An 11,421-nucleotide genomic window follows, 5' to 3' on the forward strand; every position below is an offset into this window, starting at 1 on the left:
CTGAAAAAGAGACAGTGGTAGCTTGAAGTTACTGTTGTTTTTAAAAGTAATTTTAGCACTTTGAAAATAAGAGGTTGAGAATAATCAATGAATCGGGGGCAATCAAGGAAGAGGCAGGAGGAGGTGGGATCAAACACAAAGAATACTAACTGATACAGGGCATTTCAAGGAACTTGAGGTGTTTAAATAAATAAAGCACTGGATGCATGCGGGACAGCAGTGGAAGACGAAGCTGGGGAAGTACAGGCAGGCCAAGACATGGAGCACCTGAAAGCCATGCCAAGGTCTGTGGGAAAGCCATTTAGGCAAAGACATTAAATATTTAAATATTGTCAAAGGCCGACATAGAACTATTTTCTAAAGATTACTCTAGCTACATGTGTGTGCGCTAAATTGCTTCAGTCATGTCTGACTCTTTGTGACCCTGTCAGGGGTCTGTCCAGGGGATTTTCCAGGCAAGAATACTGGAGTAGGTTTCCATGCCTTCCTCTAGGGCAACTTCCCCACCCAGGGAATGAACCGTTTTCTCCAGATTCTCCTGTTCTGGAGTACAGGTTTTTTACCACTAGTGCCACCTGCTTTGGAAAAATAGAGAGGAGACCGCAGGAAGGAAGAGTCATGCTCTGCTGTGCTTAGTCACTCAGTTGTGTCTGATTCTTTGCAACCCAGTGAACGGTAGCCCACCTGGCTCCTCTGTCTATGAGGATTCTCCAGGCAAGAATACTGGAGTGGGTTACCATGCCCTCCTCCAGGGGAACCTCTCAACCCAGGAATTGAACCGGGGTTTCCTGCAGTGCAGGTGGATTCTTTACCAGATGAGCTACTAGGGAAGCCCATTGGAATAATTAAGGAGAAAAAGAGGCCCAAACTAAGGAAAAAATGGCCAAGTTGGAAATAAGAGGATGGCTTTAAGAGATAATCAGGAGGAATTTTGATAGAATGAACAAGTTCAGTTGAGTTCAGTTTGGTTCGGTCACTCGGTCGTGTTCAACTCTGTGAGCCCATGGACCGCAGCACAGCAGGCCTCCCTGTCCACTATCAACTCCTGGAATTTACAAACTCATGTCCGTAGAATGAACAAGAAGTGGTTACAAATTGAGTGTGAAGACCTGCAAGAAGGGATGAAGGGGACCCCTTTTCATATCCCAGATTTCAAATAGGTAAAAAACGGAAGGCTGATGGTTTGTAGTTGGAAAAAAGATAATTTCAACTTGAATACATCTTATTTGAGATGCAATTGAGATAACCAAGGTATTCAATATGTCTTTCAAAATTCAGAAACCTAACAAACTAGTGGTTACCAGGGAGGGAGAGGAGAGTGGGGAGGGGCAAGATAGGAGTAGAACATTAAGAAGTACAAGCTATTATGTATAAAATAAGCTACAAGGGCTCTTGGAGGAAAACACGGTCACTGCTGCCACAGCGTCCCAAGGCCACCGGCTCCTGCTCCTGACTCACCGCTGTTTGGGCAGCCATGGCTGTTACAGATACTTGCAAGACTCCTGTGGACCCAGAGGTGGCCGTTCACCAGATTAGGATCTGCCTCACCAGCTGCAACTGTGAAGCCTCTGGAGAAGGTATGTCCTGCCCTGATCAGAGGCCTGAAGAAAAGAATCTCAAAAGCGAAGGGATGTGTTCAGATGCCTACCAAGACCCTGAGAATAGCTGCAAGGAAAATTCCTTGTGGTGATGGTTCTAAGACCTCGGGATCATTTCCAGATGAGGATCCACAAGTGACTCATTGACCTGCACAGTCCTTCAAAGGTTGTCAAACAGATCACTTCCATCAGTATTGGATCAGAAATGAGACTGAAGTCACCACTGCAAATGCTTAAATCAACATTTTTAATAAATGAGTAATCAGTTGTTATCCATAATAAGCTACAAGGATACACTATACAGCATGGGAATATAGCCAATATTCTATAATGACTATAAATGGAGTATAATCTTTAAAAATTGTTAATCACTGTATTGTACACCTGTAACTTATATAATATTGTACATCAACTATGAAAAGTGAAAGCGAAAGTTATTCAGTCATGTCTGATTCTTTGCAACCCCATGGCCTATACAGTCCATGGGATTCTCTAGGCCAGAATACTGGAGTGGGTAGCCTTTCCCTTCTCCAGAGGATCTTCCCAACCCAGGGATCAAACTCAGGTCTCCCGCATTGCAGGTGGATTCTTTACCAGCTGAGCCACAAGGGAAGCCTATACATCAACTATACTTCAATAAAAAGAAGAAAAATAAAACATATAACATGATACTTTAATATAATCTTGTGATAAAAAAAGCACATGAAATCCAGAAAAACACATAGAACTCCAAAACAGAAAACATAAAATATGGGGACTTAGGTGGTCCAGTGGCTAAGACTGAGTTTCCAGTGCAGAGAGTCTGGGTTCAAAGCCTGGTCAGGGAGCTAGATCCTACATGCCAAGACTAAAGATCCCGCATACAGATCTCTCATGCTCCCAGCACAGCCAAATAAATAAGATATAAGATTGTTCGTTTGGTTATTTAAACTTTAGAACTAATATATGTCCCAGATATCACAAACAGAATGAAGGGGAAAAAGATAAAATGAGGGGTAATTTTTTCCTTTCAACAAAAGTTACAGGGCAAATGGTTGGTAAATGATCAAAAGATGTTTAACAAGACTCAAGCATCAGAAAAAGAACCATAAAAGTTTTTGAAAATAACTAGATTAATAAGTAATAAATTTGATAATTGAGACTATTATTACTGACTACCCACTAAACATTTTGATTACTTAGGAACTATGAATGAAAACTAATTAGACACTTTGGCAACATAAAAAATTATTGGAGTTAATTAGATTTAACTAAGCAATTGAAATAGAGTAGAAAAACAATTCCAAGTATTATTATACTATACAAGTTTACATTATTGGTCAAATCAGATACCTTGCTTGCAATTCAATTTCACTTCTAATTTTGAAAATCAAGCTAAAATTCTGGGCAGATTACATTAAAATCAATCCAAGAACAGTATGTGGGGTGTATTTTTCATTGTCAATGAGACAAGAAGATCTACTAAGGAGGAAGTGAAAGCATTTTGTTTGGGCTGTTGTGTGTGGCACAAATACTTGAGTCAGTTTGTATTACCACACAGATCTACTTACAGCATATCAGTTTCAAACAGCTATTACTGCCATCACGGATTTAACACCCTTATTTGCTGCTTTTAAATATTTTTTAGAAACAAATAAATTATAAGATCCTTGTTCAACTCCTTTTGCTATAATTTTTTTCTTAAAAATTACTGTTCATTTTAAACTTTATTTGGACATAATGTTGACTTAACAACTTAGAAACAATAATTCAGTCAGTAGACCCTAAAGTTAGTAATACTACTGCTAACTGAAGAAAAATATTACATAGGTAAGAATTCTTAGGGGAAAAAAAATGAGTTTTCTCAAATGCTTCTTTTGGAAAGCTATGACTAGATACCTGACTCATCTGTGGGAGGGATGCTTCATTTGTGTATGAAAATATAAATCATCTCATTTCATCTCATTATCATGTTTCAGTCCCCTTTATGTTAGTCACCAGTAATATGACTGTGTCTTTATCAATTTTTATTGACTATTTACCCTAAGTGAAAAGTTGAAGTATATATAGTTTCTTTCTTTAAGTAATTTGTATCCTAAAAACTTCATAAAGAAAAAAAGTAGGAAAGCAAATTAGGAATATTTACAAGAGATATGACAAAGATTTATCTTCTTAATATATATATCTCATTTATCAATCAGAAGAATGCTAGCAGCCCAATAGAAACCTAGGTTGAAACTAAAAAATAATAATAATAACAAAAGAAGAAATAGATGGTCAATAAAAATACAGGGGTGATATAATGTATTCATTTCCATTCAGTTCAGTCACTCAGTCATGTCCGACTCTTTGTGACCCCATCAATTGCAGCACGCCAGGCCTCCCTGTCCATCACCAACTCCTGGAGTTCACGCAAACTCATGAGCATCAAGTCAGTGATGCCATCCAGCCATCTCATCTTCTGTCATCCCCTTCTCCTCCTGCCCCCAATCCCTCCTAGCATCAGGGTCTTTTCCAATGAGTCAACTCTTCGCATGAGGTGGCCAAAGTATTGGAGTTTCAGCCTCACCATCAGTCCTTCCAATGAATATTCAGGACTGCTTTCCTTTAGGATGGACTGGTTAGATCTCCTTGCAGTCCAAGGGACTCTCAAGAATCTTCTCCAACAAAACAGTTCAAAACCATCAATTCTTTGGTGCTTAGTTTTCGCTTCCCTGTTGGCTCAGAGGTTAAAGTGTCTGCCTTTAATGCAGGAGACCTGGGTTTGATCCCTGAGTCGGGAAGATCCCCTGGAGAAGGAAATGGCAACCCACTCCAGTATTCTTGCCTGGAGAATCCCATGGACAGAGGAGCCTGGTGAGCTCAGTCCACAGGTCACAAAGTCGCACACAATTGAGCAACTTCACTTTTCTTTATAGTCCAACTCTCACATGCATACATGAGTGCTGGAAAAACCATAGCTTTGACTAAACAGACCTTTGCTGGCAAAGTAATGTCTCTGCTTTTAATATGCTGTCTAGGTTGGTCATAACTTTTCTTCCAAGGAGTAAGCATCTTTTAATTTCATGGCTGCAATCACCATCCGCAGCGATTTTGGAGCCCAAAATATAAAGTCTGTCACTATTTCGACTGTTTCCCCATCTATTTGCATGATGTGATGGGACCAGAAGCCATGATCTTAGTTTCCTGAATGTTGAGTTTTAAGCCAACTTTTTCATTCCCCTCTTTCATTTTCATCAAGAGCCTCTGTAGTTCTTCACTTTCTGCCATAAGGGTGGTGTCATCTGCATATCTGAGGTTATTGATATTTCTCCTGGCAATCTTGATTCCAGTTTGTGCTTCATCCAGCCCAGCATTTCTCATGATGTACTCTGCATATAAGTTAAATAAGCACAGTGACAATATACAGCCTTTACCAATTTGGAACCAGTCTGTTGTTCCATGTCCAGTTCTAACTGTTGCTTCCTGACCTGCATACAGATTTCTCAAGAGGCAAGTGAGGTGGTCTGGTATTCCATCTCTTTCAGAATTTTCCACAGTTTGTTGTGATCCACATAGTCAAAGGCTTTGGCATAGTCAATAAAGCAAAAGTAGATGTTTTTCTGGAATTCTCTTGCTTTTTCAATGATCCAGTGGATGTTGGCAATTTGATCGCTGGTTCCTCTGTCTTCTCTAAATCCATCTTGAACATTTGGAAATTCACCTTTCACATACTGTTGAAGCCTGACTTGGAGAATTTTGAACATTACTTTGCAAGCGTGTGAGATGAGTGCAATTGTGCAGTAGTTTGAGCATTCTTTGGCATTGCCCTTCTTTGGGATTGAAATGAAAACTGACCTTTTCCAGTGTGTGACCACTGCTGTTTCCCAAATTTCCTGGCATATTGAGTGCAGCCTTTTCACAGCATCTTTTAAGATTTGAAATGGCTCAACTGGAATTCCATCACCTCTACTAGCTTTGTTCGTAGTGATGCTTCCTAAGGCCCACTTGACTTTGTGTTCCAGGATGTCTGGCTCTAGGTGAATGATCACACCATCATGATTATCTGGGTCATGAAGATCTTTTTTGTATAGTTCTTCTGTGTATTCTTGCCACCTCTCCTTAATATCTTCTGCTTCTGTTAGGTCCATACATTTCTGTCCTTTATTGTGCCCATCTTTGCATGAAATAATACTAGTTATTATAGAGATATAAAAAATATATTCATCTATTTAATTGTAAAGATGAAATTATGAAACCTAATGTCTAGAGTACAGTGAGATTGGCACTGCATTCGTACATGTTTGTGTAAGTATAACTTGGTGCAAACTTTCTGGAAAGCATTTTGGCAACTGGAATAGTGTCTTAAAAAACTTCGTAATTGTTAAATCAGTATCTCACTTTGAGAAATGTAATGAATAATCAGAAATGGTTAAAAATAAGTACATACATGTATATAATATTTTAAAGTCCTAAAACATAGTAATGGATAAGTTATTTTGATATGTTTGGATACTAAGCTACTTTATTAAGTGTCATGTTCAATAAGAATATTTGATGATTTGGGGAATGCTCCCAATAAATGAAGAGGTTAGATATTAATATGTATGTGATCACTAATCTAGAGCCAGACATCTTGGAAAGTGAAGTCAAGTGGGCCTTAGAAAGCATCACTATGAACAAAGCTAGTGGAGGTGATGGCATTCCAGTTGAGCTGTTTCAAATCCTGAAAGATGATGCTATGAAAGTGCTGCCCTCAATATGCCAGCACATTTGGAAAACTCAGCAGTGGCCACAGGACTAGAAAAGGTCAGTTTTCATTCCAATCCCCAAAAAAGGCAATGCCAAAGAATGTTCAAACTACTGCACAATTGCACTCATCTCACATGCTCGTAAAGTAATGCTCAAAATTCTCCAAGCCAGGCTTCAGCAATACGTGAACCGTGAACTCCCTGATGTTCAAGCTGGTTTTAGAAAAGGCAGAGGAACCAGAGATCAAATTGCCAACATCCGCTGGATCACGGAAAAAGCAAGAGCGTTCCAGAAAAACATATATTTCTGCTTTACTGATTATGCCAAAGCCTTTGACTGTGTGGATCACAATAAACTGTGGAAAATTCTTCAAGAGATGGGAATACCAGACCACCTAACCTGCCTCTTGAGAAATCTGTATGCGGGTCAGGAAGCAACAGTTCGAACTGGCCATGGAATAACAGACTGGTTCCAAATAGGAAAAGGAGTACGTCAAGGCTGTATATTGTCACCCTGCTCATTTAACTTAAATGCAGAGTACATCATGAGAAACGCTGGACTGGAAGAAACACAAGCTGGAATCAAGATTGCTGGGAGAAATATCAATAACCTCACATATGCAGATGACACCACCCTTATGGCAGAAAGTGAAGAGGAGCTAAAAAGCCTCTTGATGAAAGTGAAAGAGGAGAGTGAAAAGTTGGCTTAAAGCTCAACATTCAGAAAACGAAGATCATGGCATCCGGTCCCATCACTTCATGGGAAATAGATGGGGAAACAGTGTCAGACTTTATTTGTGGGGGCTCCAAAATCACTGCAGATGGTGATTGCAGCCATGAAATTAAAAGACGCTTACTCCTTAGAAGAAAAGTTATGACCAACCTAGATAGTATATTCAAAAGCAGAGACATTACTTTGCCAACAAAGGTCCATCTAGTCAAGGCTATGGTTTTTCCTGTGGTCATGTATGGATGTGAGAGTTGGACTGTGAAGAAGGCTGAGTGCCGAAGAATTGATGCTTTTGAACTGTGGTGTTGGAGAACTCTTGAGAGTCCCTTGGACTGCAAGGAGATCCAACCAATCCATTCTAAAGGAGATCAGCCCTGGGATTTCTTTGGAAGGAATGATGCTAAAGCTGAAACTCGAGTACTTTGGCCACCTCATGAGAAGAGTTGACTCATTGGAAAAGACTCTGATACTGGGAGGGATTGGGGGCAGGAGGAGAAGGGGACAACCAAGGATGAGATGGCTGGATGGCATCACGGACTCGATGGACGTGAGTCTGAGTGAACTCCGGGAGTTGGTGATGGACAGGGAGGCCTGGCGTGCTGCGATTCATGGGGTCACAAAGAGTTGGACACGACTGAGCGACTGAACTGAACTGAACTGGTATGTAGTATAAAATATTTATGAAAAACACTGCTGTGATAGTCTTATGTATCAATCTGGTTGGGATCTGGTACCCAGTTATTTAATCAAACACTAATCTAGGTGTTGCTGTGAAGGTATTTTATAGGTGTATATAATCTACAACCACTTGGCATTAAGTAGATATTATCTTCAATAATGTGAGTAGACATCACCAATCAATTTAAGGCCTTAAGAACACAAACTCAGATTTCCTGAAGAAGAAGTTTTGTGTTAATATTGAAACATCAACTTCTACCTGAATTTCCATCAGGCCCTACAAATTTTAGACTTGCCAGCCCCCATAATCCTGTGCACCAATTCCTTAAAATAAATCTCTTTGATATATGTGTCCTGTTGGTTCTGTTTCTCTGCACAGTCCTGACCGGTTTAACTGAAAATATCCTATCCTACATGCTAGTTTTCTTTTCCTTCCCGACGGAATCTTGAATTTTGTAGCTGGGCACTTGGCTACTCAGAATGAAGATTAGATTTCCCTGAACCATGTGACAAGGTTCTTACTAATGAGGTATAAATAAAAGTGTTGAGTGATACTTCATGAAAATCTCTCTAAAGTGGATGGGCTGCTGCTGCTGCTGCTAAGTCACTTTAATCATGTCCGACTCTGTGACCCCATAGACGGCAACCCACCAGGCTCCCCCATCCCTGGGATTCTCCAGGCAAGAACACTGGAGTGGGTTGCCATTTCCTTCTCCAATGCATGAAAGTGAAAAGTCAAAGTGAAGTCACTCAGTCGTTTTTGACTCCTAGCGACCCCATGGACTGCAGCCTATCAGGCTCCTCTGTCCATGGGATTTTCCAGGCAAGAGTACTGGAGTGGGGTGCCATTGCCTTCTCCAAAGTGGATGGGCAGTCCTCTTCTTTCCCTGAAAATTTCTCTAAAGTAGATAGGGATTCTTCTCTTCCTTTCCAGAGTACAAACATATTCTTTTTCTTTTCTAAAAATATGGAACGCTTCATGAATTTGCATGTTATTCTTGTGCAGGATCCATGCTAACCTTCTCTGTTTCATTCCAACTTAGTTCATGTGCAGCCCAAGCAGGGCTCCCAGATGATGCTAGTGGTAAAGAACCCTCCTGCCAAAGCAGAAGTCATTAAGAGACGCAAGTTCGATCCCTGGGTTGAGAGGATTCCCTGGAGGAGGGCATGGCAACCCATCCCAGTATTCTTGCCTAGATAATCCAACGGAGAGAAAAGCCTGGCAGGCTACAGTCTATAGGGTCACGAAGAGTCAGACACAACTGAAGCAACTTGGCATGCAAGGGCACAGCCCAAGCAAACATGCACTAATGTGTTCTATCAGCCCTTTTTTGTACTAGGAGGATGAGGGCCACACCCTAGAGATGGCAGAGTTGTAACCCAGGTATATGAATACCTCGTGAAACCACTATAGTAAGCCTGGACTACCTAGCTCAAGATTGCTATTACATAAGGGAAGAGAACTTTGTATGTCGGACAGTATTTCTAACTACTGTTCATTTGAATTTTCTCTTACATGCAGGCAAACACAAACCTAATTGATGTACTACATTTGAATACACAACTAAAAAGAAATATGTTAACACATTGTTTGTAGTTAAACACATTGTTTGTAGGATTTGGGGATTTGTTGCTGATTTATATATTTACTCTTCTTTCTGTTTTTTACATTAAATATATATTAATTACTCACATAATAAATTTTCACTAAAAATACTGAAAAAAAATAGGAATTATTTTTCCTAACAATTTTTGTAATGATTGTAGATATTGTGAGTGAAACATAAAAAATGGATCTCATTGTGTCTTTAAAAGATAGATGATAGCCTTTAATATTATCATTAAAATTTTATACACTGAAAACAAGTCAAATGAGTTGAAAATTAGGAAAAGAACCCATTCATTTCAGTTATTTTCATCAAAGTTATGTACACATTTGAAGAGTGAAATGGTTCTGCAAATTTTAGTAAAAAACAATCAGTCCCCTGCTCTCCTCCTTCCCAAATCCCACTTCCTATAGCAACCACTTTCAATCGTGTGTGTCTTAGTCACTCAGTCCTGTCCCGATTCTTTGCACCCCCATGGACTGTAGCCTGCCAGGTCCCTCTGTCCATGGGATTCTCCAGCAAGAATACTGGAGTGGGTTGCTATTTCCTTCTCCAGGGGACTTTTCTGACCCAGGGGTCAAACCTGGGTTTCCTGCATTGCAGCCAAATTCCTTACCATCTGAGCCACCAGGGAAGGTACACTATTACTTGTTTGCTTCTATTTCCCCAAATAACATGAACCACCCCCACTCCACCCCACCCCAGCTATGACAGAATTGTTATGTTACAAATTGACTTTAAAATTTCAGATATTATTTATTGTCTCACTCCAGAAAAATGAGAATTTGGTTCTCATTTGCCCACACGTATTACCCAACATAGTTGTATAGTAATTTTAGTTGTATCAGAATTTATAATTTACATTATTATAATTATGAAAAAAACCACTTACTGCTAAGTAAGTTAGTAATATTATTACTTTTCCTTCCATTTGGCTTTTTTTTTTCCCTCTGGAGTTATAGTTTTTTTTCCCTTTGTTGCTCTTGTTGAGAAGTCTGATGCTATTGTAGTTCTTGATTCTTTATAAGTAGTCTGGAGAAGTTTAGGATTCTCTCTTTGTTCTCAGTATTGTAGAATAGTATGTTCCTGTTCTCGATGTGGGTATATTTTAATCTATATATTAATATTGTCCTAAGCATTTGGTGAGCCTTTTCACTTTGGAAACTCACATCCTTCAGTTCTAGAAAAAGTTTCTAAATTAGTTGACACTTTCTTCCTCCTCTGTTTTTTCTGTTCTGTGTTTTTGGAACTTTTAGACATGAGAACATTAAATACATTTTTCTTCATATTAATCTCTCTGTGTTTGTGCTTTACTTCTTGAGGTATTTCCTTGTTTATCTCCCAGTCCTTCCATTCAACTTTTCATTTTTCATTATTGCTATAATACTATATTTTTTATTTTGTTCTTTGAAATTCCTCTTCCTAATAGTATTTTGTTCTGAATCTTTGGATGTAACATTTTCCCTACCTATCTGAAGATATAAATTATCTTTTTACTGGAATATAATTGCTTTACAATGTTGTGCTAGTTTCTGCTATAAATGAAGTGAATCAGCTATGTGTATACATATATCCCCTCCCTCTTGACATGCCCCGCCCCCCCGATTCCACCCATCTAGGTCATCACAGAGCCCCAAGCTGAGTTTCCTGTGCTTATCAGCATGTCCCCACCAGCTATCTGTTTTACACAAGGAAATGTATATCTGTCAATGCTAGTCTCTAAATTCGTTCCACCCTCCTGTTCCCCCACTGTGTCGCTATGTCCATTCTCTACGTCTGCATCTCTGTTATTCTCTGCACAATGAGTTTCTCCAAATTTTCTTTTTTCTATATATCTGTTTCAGTCTCTATTTTTCACATTAGAGAGGTTCCTGGGCTGTTTGCTCATACTGTAGGGACTCAGAAGCTTTTCTGAAAACTATGTGTGAGTGAGTGGGGTTGCTGATGACAGCAAGCCTCTCTGTGGGGTCAGCGATGGGGCTTAATTGTTGTGAAACACCAATGTCAGCATCTTGAGGTCTTTTCACCCAACCTGGTTCAACTCCTCATAGAGCAATTTTCCTATCTCCTGCCTGGAGGAAATGACTTTTGATATGAAT

The 11,421-nt window shown here is 39.5% G+C and overlaps 1 non-coding gene across 1 annotated transcript; it reads right to left on the minus strand.

Annotated features, from left to right (window-relative positions):
• Nucleotides 1–8,676: 8,676 nt before the first annotated feature.
• Nucleotides 8,677–8,784, minus strand: LOC138431563 (U6 spliceosomal RNA). The gene has a single exon (XR_011253730.1). It is a non-coding gene; the product is annotated as a U6 spliceosomal RNA (small nuclear RNA).
• Between the last annotated feature and the right edge of the window lie 2,637 nt (nt 8,785–11,421).

This window comes from Ovis canadensis, chromosome 1 (assembly GCF_042477335.2).
Source record: "Ovis canadensis isolate MfBH-ARS-UI-01 breed Bighorn chromosome 1, ARS-UI_OviCan_v2, whole genome shotgun sequence".
Taxonomy (NCBI): domain Eukaryota; kingdom Metazoa; phylum Chordata; class Mammalia; order Artiodactyla; family Bovidae; genus Ovis; species Ovis canadensis.